The following is a 25,868-nucleotide window of genomic DNA, read 5'->3' on the forward strand; positions in this document are numbered from 1 at the left end:
GGTTGAGAGACAACAATCATGAAAGTAGTTACTAAAATTTTCTGTTATAAATTATACAGAAATATAAGGAGTAATCTACCCTCCTTATGGAATTTGGTATCTTTCAATTCTACATACACCTCAGTAGAAATAGAGGCAGGAAGAATTCTAGTTAACATCCTCTTAAGATAGCAACTGAGACTGAAGCTTCAATCAACTCTTCTCTAGAGGCAGAGACTTAGGAGCTAAAATGTGTAAATTTTTCAAAGGAATGCTTTCACAAAAGAAAATGTTGTAAGGGGGATCATAGAGGGCACCAATATTTATACAGAATATCAATCTTTTTGCAGGTATTTCCTTTTAATCTTTTTTAAAATTTATTGTTATTATTTGTGTAGTTCAGGGAACCAAACCCAGGGCCTGTGTACAGTGCCAGGCAATCATTCTATACCTTAGCCCACTTTTAATCTTTATAATAGCTCTCTCACCTAGATTTAGTTATTCTCAGTGTGGAGGAAACAGGCTTAAAGATTTTCCCAAAGCATCCACTGTTAATAATTTTCTGAATCCAGATTAAATGCTTGACTGTCTGGCCCCAAAGGGCATGGTCACCCCATTATACCAAGGATAGAGACCTCACACTCTAATGTTTCCAGGGACCAGAGAAGGAAAGCATGTATCATGTATATGACAGGGTATAAAAGTAAAAATGGCTCACTGGGGAGACTGTATCTCAGTGCTGGCCAAAAAAATCACCATGTCCTTGAGCTAGGTAGAGTCCATCAGCCCCTAGTTTACTAATTTAGACTAATGTGGTAGATTAGAAGTTAGACAGATTTAGGTTTAGACTCTACTTCACCTGCTAATTTTTTGAGTAAAATGATATTTATTATATTATTTATTTATTATAAATTTTATATATATATATATATATATATATATATATATATATATATATATATTCTCTCTTCTAGTTTTAGAAAAGGTCTTTAGGAACAGTTAGGCAGTAGGAGAATATGAAATAAAGGGTGTAAGGGTGAAGCACTGACATCTGCTGTAAGTTCCTCCATGAAGCCCACATTTACTACATGGGAAATATATGATATTTATATTTGTTTTCTTCCACATTTTTATTGGTGCATTATAGTTGCACATACTGATGGCATTTACTATTACCTAGTCATACATACACACAATAATAGCAATACGATTTAGTCTATTTCACTCCCTAGCATTTCCCTCCTCCCTACCTACCTCCCACCCCTTGGTCCCTTTCTTCTTCTGATCTCCCTTAGTCACAGCTAATTCTGAAAACTTGGATAAATCATACCGTCTCTGTGAGCCTCAGTTTCTGCCTCTATAACAGGGGGAGTAACAAGTTTCTACTTTATAGCATAATGTGAAGATTTTAAAGCATCTGTGGAAACTTCCTAGCACAAAGAAGTCACTCCAAAAATGAAAATTCTTTTATTCTTCAATGTATAGTAAGAGTTTAACTTGGCCCCTCTTCCCTTCTCCAAACCTCTCTATTCCTACCATGTGGTATAATTTTCTACCATGGAGAGGAAAAGCAGATGAAGGGGAACATCCAGAATACATGGGAGTTCCATGCAATACAATGGGTTATTTCAAATCATGGAATGGTGAATCAGAACTGGTCAACAACAACAAAAAAGTCAGCCTTTGCCTGACTCCAGTGCTAACTCATCAGAAGAATGCCCTATGGAACAAGAGAGAGACCACTTGCACAATGCAGGGCCAATGGGGAAGTGAGAAAAAAAGCACAGATTATTTTTGTCTACTCTAATGCTACTTGATCTGCATTATTGAAAATGTGGATATATTTTATTTCAAAAGAAAAGTTTATTGTCATTTTTAATAGCAAAATCAACCAAATATTAAAAGGACACATATTCTAGCAGATACAGTTACCCAATTTTGCTATCATGGGATGTATGCTGGTTTAATCATATTGATCTATAATGATCTTTCAAGTGTACTAGCTTTATCCTTAGGAATCTGATCAAATAATCCAAAGAAACTGATATTCTTTAATGAAAGACAAAAACAAACTCTTAGGATTATTATGGTATCACTCTCATAAGAACACATCTTGCTCTTAGATATGAGCTTTTCAGCAAGGGCATTGAAACTTAATACACTGTAATTCATTATTTAAATCAGGTATTATGTCAACAGGAGCTCATTTGTTTCTCATAGCATTAACACGACTCAAAATTATCCCCACATCTGTCATTCTTTGTTAACAATAGCAAGTTGCTTTTAAGTTTTCCAACGCTCTAAGAATTAATTCACTAGAAGCAAAACCCAAGGAGGAGTTAAGAGGATTAATATCCTTCCCAGACCAATAGTAAGTTGTCACTTCAAAAGTGACAGAGTCGGAGCTCTCTTTATCTTCAGTAATGAGAGAGAGAGAGAGAGAGAGAGAGAGAGAGAGAGAGAGAGAGAGAGAGAGAAGGGGTGGGTAGGAGAGGAGAGGGGAGGGAGAAAAGCTGCTGTGGACCCTAGGAAGGGGATGACTTGTGCATACCTCTATTATAATGGTTATTACATTCCTAAAATTGTTTCTTTGCATGTACAATTCCTTCATTGCACAGCAAGACCCTGGAAGCCAGGCATAATGTTCAATTCCTTTCTACACTGTCTAGAATAGATGCATCATAAATAAAAACCCCACAACACTTCCATAAGTAGTTTTTAGCCTGCTTCCAAAAGGCATAAGACAAAGAATTGAGCAGAAGGAAGAGGACATATATGTGCTCTGTGGAGATGCTAAATGGATCAAAGAAGCAGGGTCAGTAGCAGAGGCTATACTCCCAAAGGAGCTTAATAGCTTCTATAGTATATGATATTTGCAAACATGATTTCATTTAATCCTTGGAACACCCCTGTGGGCTGGAGATTATCTGCATTTTATAGTTCTAGATAATGAAAGGTTAAATAATTTGTCCAGCTGAGTACAGTGGAACATGCTTGTAATTCCAGTGACTGGGGAGGCAGAGGCAAGAGAATTGCAAGTTCAAGGTCAGTCTAGAAGATTTAGCTAGACTCTGTCTCAAAATTAAAAAAAAATGTAAAAAGGGTTTGGGGTGTAGGTCAGCAGTAAAGCACCCTGGGTCTTATCCCCAGTACTGTTAAATAAATAGTCCAAAGTCACACAACTACTAAATAATGAAACCAGTTTCAAACTGTTGGTAAAGCTTGCTCTTTCCATTAATCCAAAGTGTCTTTCTGGAAGATATCAAATAGAAGGCCAGTGGATACATCCTCCCTTGGACAGGTCATGGCTTCAGCAGTGGCAATATCTTTAATTAAGCAGTGTCAGTTGATTGTCAACTGCTAGGAGGTTCAGGGATTAGAAAGAGGCAAAGCTGATGTAGACTGGGGGCATTCAATAACCAGGGCCTAAAAGTTTCACTTACTCTTTGCAAGGTTATGATTACTGTGTTTTCAACGATCCAGCACCCAATAAGTGAGCTACAGCCAGTTTTACATAATGAACAAAGTTCCTATTATTTGTTTCTATTCCAACAAAATGTGTTAGATACTCTACTAGGTCTTATATAATTTGCATCTGTGTATTTGCAAGCCAATTGTCAAAAATAAATCTTACAGTGTAAGAGTTCACTTCTACCTCTTCCTTCCAGCCAGGGCTCTGGATCTTTTTGAGATATTGAGTGGGACCACACTGAAGCCTAAGATTTGAGAAATCCTAAGGATCTATAACAGAAGATGTCCTCAGAGGATTTGCAGCCTGTAACTGGAGACCTACCTACTTCTGGCTTATTTCATGTGAAGAACAAACACCCAAACACCACCTTACAGAGGAAAAGGGTCTATGGGATCTCAAAAGTGACTCCTGGAAGAAGCTGAATAGAGCTTGCTCCGATGCCACGCCTTCTCCCAAAAGAAGCTTCTCTTAACAATCTCAGTAAAGGTCATTGACTCTTTTAAACATTTTTGTTAATATTGCTTTTTGGTAGGCTGAATATGCTCTAGGGCAGAATTGAGACCAATGAAAGGCAATTAAAAAGCTGATTTGATTCAAAAGAAGACCAAATTTTCAAATAATGATTATTGAATGGATAAGTAATTGAATTGGGAGAGATCTAAAATTGGGTTCTATTAATTCCTAAGATCAAAGTTATAATTCCATGATTTGAAACCTAACCAGTGACCTTGCAGGACCCAAGGGAATGGAATATGGGAGAGCTAAGTTTTGGTAAGACCTTCAAGTCTGGAGGACTGTGACCCAGTATTTCTTTTGGTGCAGAATCCTTAAAGTCCAGAATAATCTTGAGAGTCTGAAAAACAGCTTTCAGAGGGTCAGAACCCAAATAGGCATCAAGAAGCCCAGCACAGGAAAGTACCGTGTATTAGAAGTAGATGAAGACTCAGTTACCCTGAGCTCAGTTCTGATTCTGTAAACCAAAGTAAGAGATGAGCCCATCCCAACAAAACCCTCCCCCTCCATGAAACAAATCTCTAATAGTAGGATCACAGGTGACCAGTCACTATTGCCAGAACTGAGGGAGACACAAATTCAGAAGCTTATAGAAAAGGTCAGGGGGCATTCATGAATGAATAGGCAGCACAGAGGAAACGTGGAGTGAGCCTAGCCAAGGTGGAATCTCTTGGGTATTGGCTTCCACTACAGGGCTGCATGGTCTGCCCCATTTAAAAGCAGCAAGCCACCAACACCAGAGATAATGAGTACTTGCTTCTTGACCTTGCTGAGGGTCAGTCCTATTGAGTAGCTGCTTGCAAATGTGCACATGAATATGATAATATTCACCTCCCTTGACCACAGCAACTCTCAAGCTGTCCTGATATCAATGTAGTTAAGTGTGTAACAATTTTGTAGAATGGATTCAGTGTCTAAATGCCAAGTCTACATCTTGGCATTTAGTCTCTCTGCCTGCCATTTGGTCTCTCTACCTCGTTATTTGAGTTTACAGGACAGTAAGATTGCACTCTTGCAATCTTCAGAAATAGTAAGTGCTTCAGAAAAGGCACAGGCTTCGGAACTTGCCAGACCTGTTCCTGAAATCTATCTCTACCACTAATCACTTTTTAAAACTCTTTGAAAGCCAATTTCAATTTGTTCATCTGTACAATGGGAGACATAGTAACTTCCTGGAACATTTGAGAGCTGGGATCAATGAGGTTTTAAGGAGACAAGGCAAAGGAGACCCCTGGAGATGTTCAACAAAGGTTCATTATCTGCTTCCTCCCCCTTTCCTGTGCCTCCCTGGATTTAACCAGGCCCTTTAAGAAGCCAGATTCTCTCTGCAACAGGGTGTGACACTTTAAAAATAGAATACATCTTCAATGATGGCTATGTGATCTATATAAAACAAGGCACCTTCTGCCAACTAAATAAATAGAGGAGAGCATGTACTCATTCCAGTTCTAATTTAATCTGTCTGAGTGCCTGGAGGTCTTTGAGAGGTAAATATTGTTTTCACTCCGACCTTGGTGCAGCGTTCCCATTGAATTTGTCTCAATGCGTCCTTCTGATGTCATGCTGATGTCTCCCTAATAGATTGCAAGCATTTCATGGAGGCAGAGATTAGTGGGATCTAAGAACCAGTAAATATCTATTTACCTTGGATGTTCTGGGTATCTTGTTGTTTTTCCTAATAAAAAGCTATCACGCATGCCTGAATTACCTATTTTAAAAAAATCAAACTTGTCAAAACACATGACCAGGGCTGGAGCTGTGGCTCAGTGGTAGAGCACTTGCCTGGCATGTGTGAGGCACTGGATTTAATTCTCAGCACCACATACAAATAAATAAATAAAATAAATAAAAGTAGTGATAGAGCACTTGCCTGGCATGTGTGAAGCACTGAGTTTGATTCTCAGCATCACATACAAATAAATAAATAAATAAAAATAAAGGTTCATTGACAACTAAAATATTTTTTTAAAAAAACCCACATGATCAGTACTGACCATGATAAGATATCTGAGATATCATCTATATGATTTGGGAGTCTCCTTCATGCTGGCAGGGATGTGGGGTTCACCAGGAGGAGCAACTATAACTTTGCCCAACACTAGAGAATGAGCAGAGCTGTGCCCTCACATGCTCTGGAAATTTGTTTTTAAACCATCTTTGATTCTGATGTGTTCACTTTCTTGTTTCCTTTTTCACTAAAATTCAGGGGGGAAATCATTCTAGGTTTTCCTCCATGAAATTAAAAAAATACATAATTACATATAATGCTCAGTTTAGATAATTCACTGGAAAATGACAGCTGCTCATGCTCGATGTGCCCTTGGTGAGTGGGTCAGTGCAGGTCAGGTTTCCTAACTCTAGTTCCATGTGGATTGACAGCTACTCAGGAACTGAGGTGCTGCCTTGGTATACAGGTACAGGTTTATCCTTTTAAATAACTTTTTCTTTCTTGACTTTAAAGAAAATATGTTTTCATTGTAAAACACTTAGAAAACACAGCCAAGAGGTAAAAGAAAAAGAGCAGTATCCACAATATACCATTTTGAGATGACTGCTATTAATACTCTGAGAGCTTTTTTCTAAGCATAAATAAAGATAGACTTTAAAAAATAGGTTTGTAATCTCTAAACTACAGTGTTGTGTCTACTTTCTACCTTCTCAACAATACATCATGATCATCTTTCTGTGTTAATATTCTTCCACATGCATTTTTATGACTGCAAAGTGTTCTAGGTATCATAAACCTATTCTGAAATCAAATAACAGTTTCATTTTTAAAGAAAATTAAAAGAACATTTTATGGCTAAATCTTTGCTTCAATCCAAGTTTATTTCTACTGGATTATTTCTTGACAGTGAAGTTGAAGGACCAAGGTCATTTAAAAAAATAAATACTGTCAAACTGTTCTCTAAAGATTGAAATGAAAGTATACACTCCACTGGAGGCATACTGCTGTTTATGTATGTGTTCCCAAGAAGATTGTAAAATTCTTGATGTCCAGGATTGTGTCTTATTCATCTTTATCTTCAACATCTTTTTGTTTTTGCACATAAGGTCACTAAATATTTGTTGAATAGACGAATAAGTTTATGAATTTCCAAATGAATACAGAGTATAAGTCAAGTCGGTATAATGTTTCTGGGGCTCAGTTCTCTCTTTGGCAAAATGAGAATTTTGTGCCATTCTGATTTCACATCTCTTGTGTGAAAAACAATAACCAAGATACTGGGGGAGATTACTCATATATACAATATGTAATCATACTGATGGAGCATGCACACATATATCACATGTAAAATAATTATAACTGTATAGAAATATATATACAGGCATGAAAATTCAGGGAGAATAAGGCTAGACAATATGAAGAAAGATTCCTAAAAGATTCTGCTCAACTTGACAGAAATCTCCTGGTTTCCATCAAATAAAGTCCCTTTCCTGCTCAGAGAAGTAAGTATTTTATTGGTATCTAGAAAACAAAGGTATAATTACCTTGAAATTCTGTTTCCTCTGATTATTTCCCTCAGGGCAAAAAAGAAGGCTTATCCCACTATACTTTAGGAACATTTCAATCACTTTTAAATTACCTAGGATCGAATGAGATCTGTTAGTTTTTTATGCTCCCAGACCTCCTGATCCATTGATGGTCAGTGGCTATAGACTGTTCTTTTGTCCATTCATCAATCATGTCTACTTTTGCGATGCTCTCTCCCCAGGTCATACCTGCTTCAAGCCCCAACAGTCAAGGGTTAGCATGACGTTCACAGAATGATTTGGTTCCTGTCATCTCTTGGTTTATTCCTTTATTAACTCATTTTTGGTTATTCACTGAGAATCTTCAATGTGCTTTTTAAGCCTCTTGGGGGAAATGCAATGTGGTGTTCATTACAGTGGCAGGCATAACCACAAGAAGGAAGCCAGCACCAATCTCTAGAAGCCAGGGGACTCTCACAGAAGACTATCTCAAAGATGATTCTTGAAGAATGAGCTCAAGTGTGCTAGGCAGATGGCATTGTGTAGGCGGGAGTGTAGAGAAAGATGGGATTCAAGCAGAGATACAGCACAGAAAGTCACACAGAATGGTGGGCTCATCACCAGTTGGTAGTTTTCCTACTGGCCTGCTCTTCCAGAGCCTCTCTCTACCCCATCCCCATTCTTCCTTCACACAGGGCCACCCAGGCCGTCTTGCTACCCTGATCTTATCTCCACTCACTGCCCTGCTGCTCCCTTCCTCTGTTCAGCTCTGTGTCGCTGCTTCATCCTGAGTGGTTGCACCTGCTGCTCTGCCCGGACTCTCACTGACACAGCCTCTATACCATCATCAGTCCTTCAGACTCAAAATTGTAGCCAATTACTCTTAATAATTAACATGCTCCCATGTTTCATAATTCCCATGATCTTTTTAGACAAGTCAGGACGCTACTTTGCCCTACAAGAACCTCTTCCCATATCTGAAGCCAGGTTTCTAGGTGAGGCACACACTTTGGTCACTCCTCTTAGTAGATCTGTCGGGGAGACAACCACCTCCTTAGTCAGTTCCTGTGTCTATAACCACCCTTAAATCTTTCTACCTGTTCAAAAGAAGTGTTCTTTCTCCTGTCCAAAATTATTCTCTTCGCCTATGTCCTTACATGAGTGCTTCCCAAATCTGAGGAGCATAACAGTCACAGGGAGACCTTGCGTCCAAGACCCACATAAGTGAATCTGAATTCCCATGGGTGAGAGTCAAGAATCCACAGTTTGACGAGCTCCTTGGTGAGCCATTTTTTTTGTGTGGTGAAAAGAAAGAAGTGCATGTGTGTGTGTGTGTGTGTGTGTGTCCCCATCTGTCCTAGGTGATCTTACAGATTAGATTAAATTCTAATCTAATCCTAAGCATTTAGGACAAATTCACTGCTCTGGATTCTGCACCCCCCTCCCTTTTTTTTTTCAACTTCATACATCTCTTTTTTAAGAACCAGTCAATTGGCTTTAACCACATCTTCTGTACAGATCTCATTTTCTCTATCATTTGGTTCAAGAATCTCACAGAAAAACATTCTTTCTAGACTCTTCTTGCTACCCTTATCTTTAATTTCTTCTGCAGCTGACTTTCTAGTGAGAGCCATGAAGGAAAGTAATCTCGTTTAATATTCCTTCCTCAATCCTTCTTATTTCTGCTCCAAGAAATGCATGGAAATAATTTTCTCAAAGTTCATCAGTAAGAACTGGTGATTCCTACTTTTAAAATCTGGTATATAGAATTGAGTTTTCACTCTCTACTGTGCACGTTATTGCCACTATTCTACATAAGACCTATGGAATCTTAATATATATATATATATTCCCACTGGCTTCCCTCTTTATTTTTATCCCAATTCTACTCTTTTTATCGGCTTAAGGTACAGTTCACTTTCTATGTATTTCATATATGTTACCATACATACTAAAACTAGCAAAATATATAGCACTTTTGTTTGAATGTATAATCTACATAAATGTTAATAGGCCATACATAATTTTCTTGCTTCCTTTACTCAAAAGTGTTTTTAAACATATGTCCATATTATTATATATAAATATATTTTATTTCTTAAGCTCTTAATAGTGTTGTATTTTGTATATATATCACAAATTTACTTATTCACAAACTGATAGATACTTTGATTACCTTTAATTATTTGCTGAAATGGTTCTTTGATAAATATAATACGCATCCTTGTGATTTTCTCGAGAATGGTTTTTCTCAGGTAATCATTCTCAAATTTGGCTATATATTATTAGAATAAATTGGAAATTCTGTTTTTAAATTTGAATGCCTGAAGACCTCACCAGTTCTTCTCAAATTCAGTTCAATTGGTCTTGGGTAAGGCTTATACATGAATATTTTTATTATTGTTACAGATAATTCTACATGGCAGTGAGAATCACTATTCTATAGCCTTCTTCTTCAAAACGTTGTTCACCAATGAGCAGTATAGATGTCACTTTGAACTTTCTATAATACCATATAAATTTTTAAATTGTTTTATATATTTACATAAAATATGCCATTGTAATTGTGATACCAACATCACTGAATCTGGGTATCACTTTGGGTAGTCCAGACATGTTAAAAATATTGATTCTTCCAATCCATGAAGGTTGGATGTCTTTACATGTACTTGTGTCAATTTTATTTCACCAAAGTTCATAGTTTTCAATGTATAATTTTTTTACTTCCTTGGTTAAGTTTGTTCCAATGTATTTTATTTATTATTTTTGATGCTATTGTAAGTGGCATTGTTTTCTTTAAGTTACTTTTTGAGTAGTTTGTTTTTAGTGAATGGAAATGTAACTGGGTTTTGTATGTTGGTTTTATATCCTACAACTTTACTGAATTTATTTATTAGTCCTAGCAGGGTGTTTTTTTTTTTTTTTTTGTAGTTTTCCACATATAAGACTGTATCATCTGCTAATGGATAGTTTAACTTCTTTCTGATTTGGAAGAGTTCTATTTCTTTTTCTTGCCTAATTGTTCTGGCTAGCACCTCCAGTACTGTTTTGAATAGAATGGGTGTGCATGGGCATTCTTGCCTTGTTCCTGAGCTTAAAGAAAAACTTTTCCTTTTTTTCATCATTAAGTATGCTAGTTAGGGGTTTGACATTTACTACATTGAAGCAACATCCTTCTGTATTTTATTTACTGAGAATTTACGATGAATGGATGTTGAATCTTGTCAAATGTTTTTTATGTATTATTGAGATAATAATGTGGATGTTATCCTTTAGTTTAGTTAAGTAGTGAGTTAAATGAATTGATTGCTTATGTTGAGCTATTCTTGTACCCAGAGATAAATCCCACTTGATCAGGGTGTATGCTCCTGTTAATATGCTACTGAATTTGGTTTGCTAGTATTTGGTTGTGGATGTTTGCATCCATGTTCATCAGGCATATTGACCTGTAATTTTCTCTTCTTGTAGGGATTTTTCTCCAGCTTTCATGTTAGGATAATGCTGCCCTCATAAAATTGATTTAGAAGAGCTATCTTTCTTCAGGTTTTTAGAAGAGTTTGAGAAGAACTCATATTAATTCTTCTTTAAATGTTTGATAGACTTCATCCTGAAATCATCAAGTACTGAGATTGTCTTTGATGGAAAATATTTCATTACCAACTCAGTCTCCTTCCTTGTTGGGGTCTGCTCAGATTTTTCTATTTCTTCATGATCTAGTCTTGGTAGGTTTTATGTGTCTTGCAATTTATTCACTTCTTGTAGTTACCTAATTTGTTGGTATAGTAGTATCTAATTATTTGTAATAGTCTTCTTATTTCTGTAATATCAGTTGTAATATCTCCTCTTCTGTTTCTGCGTTTATATATTTGAGACTTCTCTCTTTTTTCTTCCTTAGTCTAACTAAAGGTTGTTGATTTTTATGACTGTTTCAAAACACCAGTTCTTACTTTAACTGATTTTTTTCTATAGTTTGACTTACATCTATTTCATTTATTTCTGTTCTAATCTTTGTATTTTCTTCCTTCTGCTGTGAGTTTATTTATTCTATTTTTTTCTAGTTCCTTAAGGTATAAAATCAGATGGTTTATTTGGGATCTTGTATTTTCTTTTATGTAGGCATTTATCACGATCAGCTTACTGTTCAGAACTGCTTGTGCTGTGTTCCATAAGTTCTGGCGTGTTTTGTTTCCATTTTCATTTGTTTTAAGATATTTTGAAACTTCCCATTTGATATCTTCTTTGCCCTTTAGTTATTCAGGAATGCACTGTTTAATCTCCACATATTTGTGATTTTTCAAGTACTCCCATGCTTGCTCTTAGTTTCATACCTTTCTGGCCAGAGAAGATGCTTAGCATAATTCTAATCTTCTTAAAATTTTTAAGACCTATTTTACAGTCTAACTTATGATCTATCCTAAATGTGTTCCAGATACACTTGAGAATGTATTTTGCTGCTACTGGGTAGATAGCATTCTGCATATGCTCACTAAGTCCATCTGGTATAAAGCGTACCCTGAGTTCAAAGTTTTCTTATTGATTTTCGGTCTCATCTATCCATTGTAAGAAAGTGGGTTATTGAAATCTTCTTTACTGTTATTGTACTGTTGTCTATTTCTTCTGTCAGTTCTGCCGATGTGCGCTTTATATATTTAGGTGCTCCGATGTGGGGTGCACAGACTCATTTATACTGGATGTCCTCCTGATGAATTGATCCATTTATCACTATATAATGTCTCTGGTGATAGTTTTTTACTTAAAGTCTTTTTTGTTTGATACGGTTCCCTTCCTGCTGTCTTTTGGTTACCACTCACATGAACTATCGTTTTCCATCCCTCTACTTCCAGCCTGTGTTCTTAGATCTAAAATTATTTTCTTGTAGAAAGTAAATAATCAGGTATTGCTTTCTTTTTTTTTTTAATACATTCAAGCATTCTCTGTCTTTTGACTGGGGAGTTTGACCCATTTGTACTTAAAGTACTTCTTGATTGGGTAGGACTTACTATTGCTATTTAGTTTTCTGGCTTGTAGACTTTGTTCTCTTGTGTTTCTCTTGTCCTCTTCTGCTGTCTTCCTTTGTTTTGCATTGTTTTTGATTTTGCTTTGATTCCTTCTTTTGATGGTTCAATGTGGTCTTAATCTACATTTCTCTGATTACAAGTTAGATGAAGCATTTCTTCAAACAACTCCCAGGGAAGCAGGAAATGCTTCTTTCCATTGCTGAGTCCCAATGACTGGCAGCATTTGATGCTTGCTGAGTCAAGAATGGTGATGTCTATTCTAGATGAAGGAGCCAGAAACATACAGTGAAGAAAAGATAGCCTCTTCAACAAGGTGCTGGGAAAGCTGGAAATCTATATGCAATAAAATGAAATTAGACCCATCTCTCACCCTGCACAAAACTCAACTTAGGCACTAGAACAGGGACCCTGGCCCTAGTAGAAGAAGTAACATCAATAAATGGGATGGATTCAAACTAAAAAGCTTCTTCTCAGCAAAGGAAACAATCAATAACATGAAAGGAGAGTCTACAGAATGGGAGAAAATCTTTACCATGTGCACCTCATAATGGAGCATTAATCTCTGGAATATATAAAAAATTCAAAAAATTAACACCAAAAAAAAAACAAATAACCCAGTCAATAAATGAGCTAAGGAACTGGACATTTCACAGATGAAGAAATATAATTGATCAATAAATATATGAAAAAATGTTCAATATCTTTAGCAATTAGAGAAATGCAAATCAAGACTACTCTAAGATTCCATCTCACTCCAGTCAGAATGACAATCATCAAGAATACCAGTAACAATAAATGTTGGCAAGGATGTGGAGAAAAAGGTACACTCATACATTACTGATAGGACTGCAAATTGGTGCAATCATTGTGGAAAACAGTATAGAAATTCCTCAGAAAACTTGGAACGGAACCACCATTTGACCCAGTTATCCCATTCTTAGGTTTATACCCAAAGGACTTAAAATCAGCATACTACAGTTATGCAGGCACATCAATGTTTATAGCAGCTCAATTCACAATATCCAGGCTATGGAACCAACCTAGGTGTCCATCAACAGATAAATGAATAAAGAAATGTGGTAAATATATATAATGGAATATTACTCAGCCTTAAAAAGAATGAAATTATGGCATTTGCTGGAAATACTTATATCATACTAAGCAAAATAAGCCAATTCCAAAGAACCAAAGGCCAAATGTTTTCTCTGTTATGCAGATGCTAATTCACAATAAGTGGGAACTAGGTAAGAATACAGGTATTTTGGATTAGAATAGAGGGGAGTGAAGGGAAGGGAGGAGGCATGGGGGTTAGGAATGATAGTAGAATGATTTGAACATTTTTACCCGATGTGTATATGTGATTACATGACCTGTGAAACTCTACATCATGTACAACCAGAAGAATGAAAAGTTGCACTCCATTTATGTATGATGTATCAAAGTGCATTCTACTGTAATGTATAGCTAATTAGAACAAATTGAAAAAACCTTAAAAAAAAGAATTGTGATGTCTACTGTTTAAGGCAGCCCTTGTTTTCTCCCTCTCTGAGGCTTGCTATTATTTCTCGATGTTTCTAAATAAAAGACTTGTTTTACCAAAAGAAACATGAGAAAGAGAAGGCATTTAACTCCATTAAATCAGAATTTCAAAATGAAGAAGAGAAAGATGAAAAAAGAGTAAAGGTATTTAACCTTCTGAGATCTGGGCAGATAAAGCTTCCCGTGCTCTTTATTTCATGCACCTCTCCTTTCATCACCCTTGTCTGCACTATTCCTTTATGTTAAGGCCCAAAGAATGAGTTATGCTGTGCATTTACTTTTGCAGTTTGTTTGAAATATACCTAAAATGTCTTACCAAATTCAACTTATCAGAAAGTTGGAGAAAATAAACAAGGAATAAAAGTTTGATTAAAAAGCCTGTACATGACAGAATAGAGGACACAGAAACCAATCCACAAAATTACAAATTTCTTATATTTGATAAAGGGGCTAAAAGCATGCAATGGAGGAAGGATAGCATCTTCAACAAATGGTGCTGGGAAAATTGGAAATCCATATGCAACAAAATGAAACTGAATCCCTTTCTCTCGCCATGCACAAAAGTTAACTCAAAATGGATCGAGGAGCTTGATATCAAAGCAGAGACCCTGCACCTGATAGAAGAAAAAGTTGGCTCCAATCTACATATTGTGGGGTCAGGCTCCAAATTCCTTAATAGGACGCCCATAGCCCAAGAGTTAATAACAAGAATAAACAAATGGGACTTACTTAAACTAAAAAGTTTTTTCTCAGCAAGAGAAATGATAAGAGAAGTAAATAGGGAGCCTACATCCTGGGAACAAATCTTTACTCCTCACACTTCAGATAGAGCCCTAATTTCCAGAATATACAAAGAACTCAAAAAATTAAACAATAAGATAACAAATAACCCAATCAACAAATGGGCAAAGGACCTGAACAGACACTTCTCAGAAAAGGACATACAATCAATTAATAAGTACATGAAAAAATGCTCACCATCTCTAGCAGTCAGAGAAATGCAAATCAAAACCACCCTAAGATACCATCTCACTCCAGTAAGATTGGCAGCCATTAGGAAGTCAAACAACAATAAGTGCTGGTGAGGATGTGGGGAAAAGGGTACACTTGTGCATTGCTGGTGGGACTGCAAATTGGTGCGGCCAATATGGAAAGCAGTATGGAGATTCCTGGGAAAGCTGGGAATGGAACCACCATTTGACCCAGCTATCGCCCTCCTCGGACTATTCCCTGAGGACCTTAAAAGAGCATACTATAGGGATACTGCCACATCAATGATCATAGCAGCACAATTCACAATAGCTAGACTGTGGAACCAACCTAGATGCCCTTCAGTAGATGAATGGATAAAAAAAAAAATGTGGCATCTATACACAATGGAGTATTATGCAGCACTAAAAAATGACAAAATCATGGAATTTGCAGGAAAATGGATGGCATTAGAGCAGATTATGCTAAGTGAAGCTAGCCAATCCTTAAAAAACAAATGCCAAATGTCTTCTTTGATTTAAGGAGAGCAACTAAGAACTGAACAGGGGGAAAGAGCATGAGGAAAAGATTAACATTAAACTGAGACGAGTGATGGGAGGGAAAGGGAGAGAGAAGGGAAATTGCATGGAAACGGAAGGAAACCCTCATGGTTATACAAAATCACATATATGAGGTTGTGAGGGGAAAGGCGGGGGGAGGGAGAGAACGGAACAACAACAGATGAGGTAGAGAGGGAAGATGGGAGGGGAGGGGAGGGGGGATAGTAGGGGATAGGAAAGTCAGCAGAATACAACAGTCACTAATATGGCATTATGTAAACATTGTGAATGTGTAACTGATGTGATTCTGCAATTTGTATTTGGGGTAAAAATAGAAATGCATAACTCACTTGAATCAAATGTATGAAAGATGAAAAAAATAAAAATAAAAATAAATTTAAAAAAGCCTGTACATGGCAAAGGAAACAATCGACAGAGTGAAGAGACAGCCTCCAGAATAGGAGACAAATCTTTGCTAATTATTCTTCTGACAGAGAATTAATATCCAGAATATATAAAGAACTAAAAACACTGAACACCTAAACAACCAATCCAATCAATAAATGGGCAAATAAGCTGAATAGATACTTCTCAAAAGAAATACAAGTGGCCAACAATGATATGGAAAGATGCTCAACACCTCTAGCCATCAGGGAAATAAAATCAAAATTCCACTGAAAATCCATCTCACCCAAGTCAGATTGACTATTATCAAGAAAATAGAAAATAACAAATGGTGGTGAGAATGTGGGAGAAAAGAAATGCATATATAATGGGAAACAGTACAAGGGTTTCTCAAAAATCTGAAAGTTAGAAATACCATACAACCCAGCTATCCCACCCCGGTGTATGTACTTGAAGGAATCAAAGTCAGCATAAAATAGAGACAGCTATATACCCATGTTTATTGTAGCACTGTTCATAATCACCAAGTTATGGAATCAACCTCGATGCCCATCAACAATGAAAAAGATTTTAAAAATGTGTTATATAAACACAATTATTTAGCCATATAGAAAAATGAATTTATGTCTTTTGCAGGAAAATGGGTGGGACTGGAGACCATCACATTATGTAAAATAAGCAAGATTCAGGAACACAAGTGTCACATATTTTCTCTCATGTGTGGAATTTAGTGGGGGGAAGATAACATAAAAGTAAAAGAGGCACATTGGGGACGGGGAAGGGGAGGAAGTAGGGGAAAATCACTAGCGGGAAGGGATGGAGAAGACATTGAGGGTAATAGTGAAGTTAGACTCAGTCAAAATATGCAAGTATAAAAACATCACAAAGAAACTCACTACTTCATACAATGAATGTGTGCCAATAAGTATAATTAAAAATGATGATTTTTAAAAAATGTGTGTTAAGGAATGAAGTTGGAAGAAAGAACAAATAATTTTATACCACTGAAACATTTTGAGAAAACTAAGGAATTTTGTTTATACTCTTGCATACTTCAACAGATCTGGGGTAAAGGGTCCAAGTGGCAGACCCTTGGCCAAAATTGCAGGAGTTTGGAATAGGTATGAAGATATAAAACCCTAACTCTTAGCAATAAAATGAATCTTATTATAGATTACACTGCTTTTTATTGAAATAGAATCTGGTTATTTGTATGAGTTTCTTCTACCTGCAGACTCCCCCAGAATCCTAGAGGGAGGCCGGGGGACGGGGGGGGGGGGAGTGGGAGTAAATGTCAAACAGGAGAAAGTTTGTTCTTCCCTGAAGATGCACTGAGGGCCTCCTCTCTGGGAGCGAAGAAGAGAGGGGAAGAACCTAAACATAGAAATGCATGCTCTGAATCAGGGACATTTATCAAATTTCTTAGACAGTGACATGAAACAAGTTCCAAGGCCATTCCAAATGATTTTTGTGGACATTTGTGCTGCTCAGGAAAACCAGGTTTAAGGTGGGGGGGAAAGAGAGCTTTATTCTTCATTAAAACCTGAGAGCGCTTGCAATGGCAAGTTCAGAAAAATAGTTGTTTGGTTTTTTTCATTAGGTATGTCTTTTCTTTGTTTAGAAGACTTTCTATTTTACTCTAAGGAGCACGCTAAAGGGAAAATATCAGACCAGAATAAGAGAAGATGTGGAGAGGACAAAGATATCAGTGTTTCCTAAATTTGCATTGGCCACCTGACACCTGCCTGTGCAGGCAGATCTGTCAGATGGAGTGCTGTGCTTTTCATCACAGTGAGATACGCTTAATTGTTCTCCAGTCTCATGAGTTTATCAAATCCCTCTTGAGCTGTCCTGACTCATTGTCTATAAACAGAATGGTACCTGCTAGATGCAGCCAGCAAGATATCTCCCCATTAAATAATGCCTAATTGGTAAAAACTCAGACCAACCCCTCATTCATGTACATCACTGCCTCTTTGAAGCTGCTTCTCTCCTTTTGACTATCAGCTGACTTCTCCGGACCCCACCCAACAACACTCTGGATATGTTCTTGCTTCTCATGTCTTGGCTATCATATTACTTAAGGGGGGAGGTTACCAATACATAGCTTTCAAGATTGCTCGAAGCCTCCAACTCTAGTTGGCAGATAGGTGGAATTTGTTTCCGGGCCCAGACTGAAGAGGTAGATAACATTTACTTCCATATTCCACTGGCCAGCCACTTGTCCACCTCTTGCTGCAAGGGAGGCTAGAAGATGTAATCCAGTTCAGAGCATCAGGGGAAAAGGAAACAGATTTGGTGAAGAGCTAGCCTGACTCTGCAACATTACTTTCTGTTTAGTTTTCTCCTTGATTTTTACTTTTTGATCATGCAGTGAAATTCAGCAAAGTTGTGTTATTAGAAACGACCTCTAATTCTGAATGAAAAATTTAATACATGGACTCTTCTCTGTCAACTGTCACATGCAATGCAAGAGGTAAGAATTCCCAGGCCCACAAGGCACAAGGTAAAAGGAGAGGAGTAATGGCCGGGGGGCGGGGGGGGGCGGCCAGGCGTGAGGAGAGTGGGCCTGCCATACTTACCTGACCATTTTGACCATTTGCCTAAAGAAATTGTGCAAACAACTTAACTCATCAGTACCAAAGAAATGTACAAGTCATTCCCTGAATGTCAGTCAAGGACTCAAGCATCTAAGGAAAGCCACGGTGAGGAATGAAGGGCAAGACAGCTCATGGCCTCTGTTTTGGTTGTCAACCCGTTTTTGTGTGCTGTTTAATTCTAGGTTATGAAGCAGCTTGAAAACAAGATTGTTGTCGGTAATCTCTGCCAAAGAATTCTGAGTCATTTACCTTGATCAGTCAGCAATGAGAGGAGAAATACTGTGCTTCCTACATTTATGTAATCAATCAGACCCACGTGGATTCTTACAGAGATAGTTTTCATGTAAATAACCCACATGGTTCTGCATCATTAGATGCTCCCAGCCTAAGTCTAAATTCAGCATGATTCTCAAGGTAAGAGTGAGATTTTGGCAAAATCCACTCTTCCTTCCCTTAGAGAATACCCTTCTTCTCAGCTGGACTGTGGGATTCTTTTGATATTTGGGGCCAAATAAGGCTTTTATGCGTGTGCAATGTAGAATACATAGCTGTATCGCAACTTATACCCCTAGAACTTACACCCATAAAGTGCTGGTAATAACCCATCTTCCAACCATGTTGTGATTTAAAAAGAAAAAATGTCTCCAGTCATTGTCAAATATCTGCTGGAGGAAACACAATTGTCCCAAGCCAAAAACCGCTGAGCTGAACAGAGGTTCAGTATGGTCCTCTCTGGATAAGAAACTCCAGAGAGATATATTTTCTAGCTATTCCAAAAATAAGAACTATTTATAGGCTTCAGGAAAGTACAAAACCCTTTGCATAAGTAGCCGTGGACTTATTTATTAATTGGTTGGTTAATCATTTGTTTAATGATGAAGAAAATTAAGGAGCATAAATGTGTAGAAGAGCTGGTCAGAGAAGCATGGAAACTCAGAATGGAAACCGAAGCCCAGAAGAGGTCAGAAAGAGGAGAACTGATGTGCACTACGAACATCTGTGTCCACCAGGCATACTTTACATAAGAATATGCATTGCTTCATCATTTTTGTAGCTGCTCATCTAAGAACTTTATAAACAGTCAATAAATACTTACTGATGTTTGAATCTATTACTGAAAATAACATTCCAATTTCTTGGATCAGGGAACCAAGGTTTTGAGTGATTAAGAAATTTCATCAGAATTACAGAGACAGAGGCACAGCTGTGATTTAAACTCACATCCATCTTCTCTTCAAGCCCATTCTCTTTCTGCAATACCTTTCAGCTGTGAATTCCCCTGTAGCCTCCCCCCACCCACCACTACTGTCTCACTGTGCACAAAAATCCTGGGAAGGACTTTTACATGTTGATCAGCAGTGCCGCTGCAAGAGGAAGCCCTGAGTGTGTCAGGGTCCACTGAAGACACCACAAGTTTGCATTAAGCCACTCAAGAAATTCTCTCAAGGAGATACCTGGAATCTGTGCCTTAGAGTAGACTGAGTTTAAAAGAAAAAGAGATCTACTGTCACCAGCAGTAAATGGCAACAAGTATGTTGCCAAGAGGCTATGACCAAATGTACTGTAATCACTTCTACAAAGATGAAAACAGAGAACTGAATATGTTCTGTCCTTGAATAGACTCAAATGGCACCTGTGGAAATTTCTGAGCAGGGTCTCATCTTTCAGTGCTTCTATTTTCCAAATGGACCCAGTAAAGTACAATCCAAATAAAGGTATCATAACCTGGCCATGTTGATTAACCACAGTTACACAGTTGGGCAGCTACATTCTTCAAATGGCTAGGAATGTGGGAATCTAGAAATAGTCACTGACTGCCTACTCTGAAAATACAGCATCCCTTGGAATTAGTCTCATCCAGACCATCCCTGGAATCAGTCTCCTAGTTCCAAGCCTCTTGCTAGGTTGTCTGTGGGTATGTTGTAAGGGTCATAATATACAGTGAATGATGAATGAGCACATGAAAGTACAGTCTGACTCTATAAGGAGAAGCTTATCACCCACTCAGGTAGGTGAAGCTTATTTATGTAGGAAGGGTGTTCTGCAACATATAGAGAATATTGTGATAGTTTTCAGTCTTGGTCAGCAAATATTCATTTCTTCTTCTTCCCACTGTGCACTGGTGGGCACAGTAGGCTTCCCCGCCCAGTTGATGATCTTGGGCTTGTTCACAGAACTTTCTTTGGCCATAGAATATTAGTGCATGTGATTTTGTTAGAAGTACTTGTGTTGCTTGGCTATATATATATATATATATATATATATATATATATATATATATAAAATCCTGTGGTGTGCTAAGAAAGAAATGTCCAAATCACAAAGAAAAATATCCAATAATTTTTTTCTATATATTATATAAGTTATATAATATATATAAGTATGTATTTGTACGTAAATTACAAAAAAAAATATAAGCGCATGCCGGTATGATCAAAACTGGCTTTAAATATATATATATTGAAATGAGGAGTGGGAAGAAAGATTTTGAATTGATTTAAGGAGACAGAGGTCATCCCAGGTAAAAAGAATGGCATGGACAAAGATAGGTAGCTAGAAATTGTATGGTGCTTTGGAGCTCCAGTGAACAGACCATTTTAGCTAAAGCTAAAATATCTTTCTGTTTTAGCATAAATGGAAAGGTAAGTTGGGATGAAATTCTGGAAGACTTTGAATATCAATTCTAGACAATCTGATATTAACCTAGGAGAAATGGTTAAGAAAATCGGCATCTACTTTTGTGATACAGGACTAAATAGGCAAGTTCAATCAAAACCTCTTAATCCATGCATTAAAAACAGGAGGTGGAAGCAATTTTTAGGGAGAAATATTTGAAAAAAAAATTGAAATAAAGTCTTGTACACATAGTGAAATGGCTTTGGGTAAAACTGGCTGCTCTGCCTTGCTACATGTTTATTTAAAGAAGAAAGCTCAGTGGAGCTCCAATGAAGACATTTCAAGTTCCAGAAGATAGACATTCAAGTTGAGGTATAAATCAATAGAGGAGGTGGAATTAAACATCAGTTTGTAAATTGCCCAGAAGTGGATTGTCCTGAACCACCTACCTGCTAGTGACAGAAAGGGGACAGGGAGGAGTAGTGGAATGAGACTTTGAGGCTAGAGTTTCCTTTGATGTTTTTAGAGCTGTGGGAGCAGCTGTGTGCAAAATGATGTGCTCCCTTACTAGGGGAAGCCATCTAGAACAGGTCCCGGAGCTAAAATCTTAATCCCTATTGCAATAAACTCCCTAATCCTATGGCATGGGGAACCAGTAAAGTTCAAGGGAGAAAGACAGGGCCAGTTTGAGGCAGGATTTCATTAGAGACAGGAAGGCCTGGAGTTTGCAATTGCAAATGACAATCTCAATCTGTCAGTCAGAAGCAGGTAAGAAAGGGCATTTTAAATGGAACTCTTTCCTAAGGGAAACTGCTAAGAAAAAAAGAACATGCCCAGATGGCCAGTGCCTAAGGGAATATGAGATGGGACTAAAGGAAGTCAGGCAAAAGAAGATAAAATAAATTCCACATGCGCTGCTTCTTATTGCCATTTCTTCTTTCTATAGTTGCCATGGGAACTGTTTCAGAAGCTCTCTAAGGCTGTGTCTACCCAGTGCAAAGTGATTTGGGCTGAAATGACCAGTCAATTTAAGCCAACTGGTTTAATTGATTTATTTCCAACTCATGCTCCCCTCAACCCTAGCCAAATTGAGTAGTTGCTTAACTGAATTCAGAGGTATCCTGCAGAAATAAAATTGGTTTGCCTGCTGTATATATTTGTGTTCTAGCCTAATAATAAAACAACGCTCTTGGATGTTTTCCCCTACTCTCCCATTACTTCCGGGATTATAGGTGTCTCCAGAGGGGTATAGAGAGTGGCTGGGAAGATGGGAAAGGACCAGGTGAATAACTCACACAGTGCTGTCATAGATCTAGGCCTACATACAAACTGAGAAGCAAGGAAAAGCAGTGCATCAGAGGTCAGAAAGCCAAGCAGAAGAGAACCAGGAGATACCAGTAGGCCTCAGCCAGGCAGAACAGAGATGGATGGGGCACTGGCAATAAGAGACGTAGAGATTGAGGTCATCCTCTCAGAGTCTGTTTATCCAATAACTGCCTGGGCTGGTACCATACTGAGGAATGACCTTAACAGCCCTTATGCCATCATCCCATGGGAATCCAGTCAATCATCTCTGAGTTGAGGTATAGATCAGTAGCCTACATTCTCCATTAGGTCCTGGCTTGACATTAGGCCATTCTTCAGGATGCTTGATCCAGCCTTGTTTGCTCATTTCCATCAGATTCCCCTTAGCTCATGCCTTGGGCACCTTTGCTGACTGCATCAAAGAACTACTCCCTCCTACCCTAAGTCCCATCTGTTAACTCAGTATGCAAAGCAAGCCTTCCAAGTTTCCTACTCTCAGTGCACATCTGCTGTCTGCCTAGGACTTCAGCCTGGTTCCTCTAAGATCAGAACCCTGGGTTAACCAGGAATCAGAATAGTACCTGTAGTCTAGTCAGTACATGCCCATCAGTCTCTCCACCCCCTCCTCCCTCTTCCAAAAAAAATATAATAAGGAGAAATGACCTTATATTATTAGAGGATTTATAGAAGCAATACTCATCTAGGAATTTCTGGGTGGGAAATGTTGAAGGTGTATATGAGTCTTTCAAAATCAGAACTGCCTTTAATGTCATGAAATACACTTGAAGCTCTTTACATCTTGTATATTTTCCTGCACTTTATTTGCCATGACCGTCTGGGTCACCCCACATCCTTCCCAACCACATAACCTATGACCTTGGCAGCTTCTTGCTGCCACCACTTCATTTTTTTTTAATCAGATTGAGTGGTCCCTGTGCCCCGTTTCCTGAGAGACTGGGCCCTTCTTCAGGGAAATGGGTGAAAATTGAGGAATTAGATAAAGCACCCTGCCCTAGGCAAATTATCCCACGAGAGTCTCTTATTTCAATTATCGGAAACACCTCAGAAAAAGAAATCAGAGGTTATTTGTTGAAACAGAAATTCAAATAGATTGAGGAAATATTTCTATCTTCTAAAACTGTGCTTGCTATTTTCTAGAGACTGAAATTTGGCACCCTGCTCTAAGAAATTAATTATAAGTATTGGAAAAGCATAATGATGATGAAAAAAATAGTAAATAATGTGCCATTGAAGTTTCTGAATATCTTCACATATATTATCCTTCTGATTTCTACTTTAGCCCAAAAGGTATACATATATATTTTGACAGCTCTTATTTTATAGCTGAAATGTAAAATCATGAAATACCTAACCTCGGTTTTCTCACTTTAGACTTCATCTTCTTCTTGCTACCACTTTCATGTGTGTGCGTGCGTGCGTGCGTGTGTGTGTGTGTGTGTGTGTACATGCGTGGGCCCACACAGGAGTACCCGTTGGGCAGGGATGGTAAAGGAGTGAGTGATTTGGGAGAATAAGGCATTTAGAAAAACATCAGCCCATCTCTCTACTTGCTAGCTATGTAAGGATATTCTAATGTTTCTTAGGTTTGACTACTTCTCTTTCACATTAGCGCAAATCAGTAATGATGGTGATTTCAAGAATTTACTTTGGCAGATGACTGATTCCTAATTTGGTTTAATCACTCATGGTATTTTCACACAAAAACAATTAATAACAGTTGGAGATGTTCTAATTTAAAAACCAGTGTCTGCCCAAAAAGAATGTATTTCTCCATGGATTTTCATAATGATTTTATTATGACTTGAATAGGACACATCTTAAATACCTAATTGAATGATAGATGGGCAAATGGTACATCAGGCTGAATGTGTTATGTAGATGACACACTCTTCCACAGGAGGGGGGAATCTGCACTTTATTGGTATGAGCAAAGCAACCTTCCAATATCTCCTTCAGGGATGAATGCCAAAAAGCAGGTTTTCAATACTATAGAGGGAGGGACTTTACAATACCACTGAGGGTAGATTCCCAAGAGATAGGAACGAGGGATTCTAGGCCCTATTTCTCTATCACTAAGAAGAAATACCTGTGATTGCTCCAGGAAAAAAAATCAAGAAAAATAAATTGCTCCTTGAATAGCAATATGTACTCTAAGCAAGTAGTTTTGATCCTGGGGACTTTTAATACACTGAGCTGATTGTACTGGGTAGTTTAATAAACTTGCAGATCAAAATGACAAACTGCTAGGCACTGTGAACACAAAGTTTTTGTCAATGGGTACAAAGATTCAGATTCTAAGGCAAGTTTTGAGAATTGATTAGGAATTCTGCCTTTTCCTCCCAGGCAAGGAAAAGTAAAGAAAGAGAAAAGGCTTATATCTCTTCTTTCCCAGTAGAAGACTATTTCCCTGAATATGTCTCCTTATGCAAGTTCACTGCTGTCAGGATCCTAAGAGACCAATGAAATAAGGAAAAGAAATATCATCCCCCTGGATTCTGGGCAAGGGAAAGATGAGTAGGCCCAGAGCATGTGGGAATAAAAGCAATAAGACAAAAGTACAAGACAATCCCCTCTTCACTGGATGCTTCTGCCTTCAGTTTCAGGAGCCCCGATAGCCAGCCTCCACCTCTGAAACCCCGAGAAAATTAGGAAAATCTGCACACCATCTTCAGGCCCCGCTTCTTCTGGGTCCTGGATTACACTGACATGTAAATAGGAACCAAAGTCATGATCAGCTACAGACTACTGTGTGCAATGCAAGCGGTCCACTGTGCTCTGACCTGCTCACGTGTTGACCTCAAACAGGGCACCTCCAGCATGTATTTGATACGCAGAGAACAAAGTCAATTTGATCTGGTACAAAGTTATCTGTTGATCTAGTACAAAGTTATCAGCCTAAAAATAACTGATGTGCTACCAATGTACTTCACTGAAACTTAGTTAACTATATGGAGCTTCTGCCATGTGCCTGTGTTGTGAGAGAAAGTAAATAACAACTAAGCTGGTCTTCAAGGAACAAATGAGTCAACTGCTCAATAACATTTGACTCAAGACAGAAGCTAGGTGCAATAAGAGAGGTAGTCACATACTCTGTGGTGGGAATGGGAGGAGGTATGTATCAAGGGGAAAGGAGAGAGAGATTATATCTGGCATTCTCGTTTTTACTCTATGGGCTGAGGCAGGTTTCTCAAGCTCAAACAATACAGACACTTTGGCTAGGTGATTCCTTGCTGTTTGAGTTGTTCTGTTCGTTACAGGATGTTTAGCAGCATTCTTGGCTTCTACCCAGTAGATGCCAATAGTACTGCCCTGTCCAGACATGACAATCAAAAATGTTTATAGACACTACTACCAAATGTCCTTCAGAGAGCATAATCCCCAACTGAGAATCACTTGA

The sequence above is a fragment of the Callospermophilus lateralis genome, chromosome 2, assembly GCF_048772815.1.
Source record: "Callospermophilus lateralis isolate mCalLat2 chromosome 2, mCalLat2.hap1, whole genome shotgun sequence".
NCBI lineage: Eukaryota > Metazoa > Chordata > Mammalia > Rodentia > Sciuridae > Callospermophilus > Callospermophilus lateralis.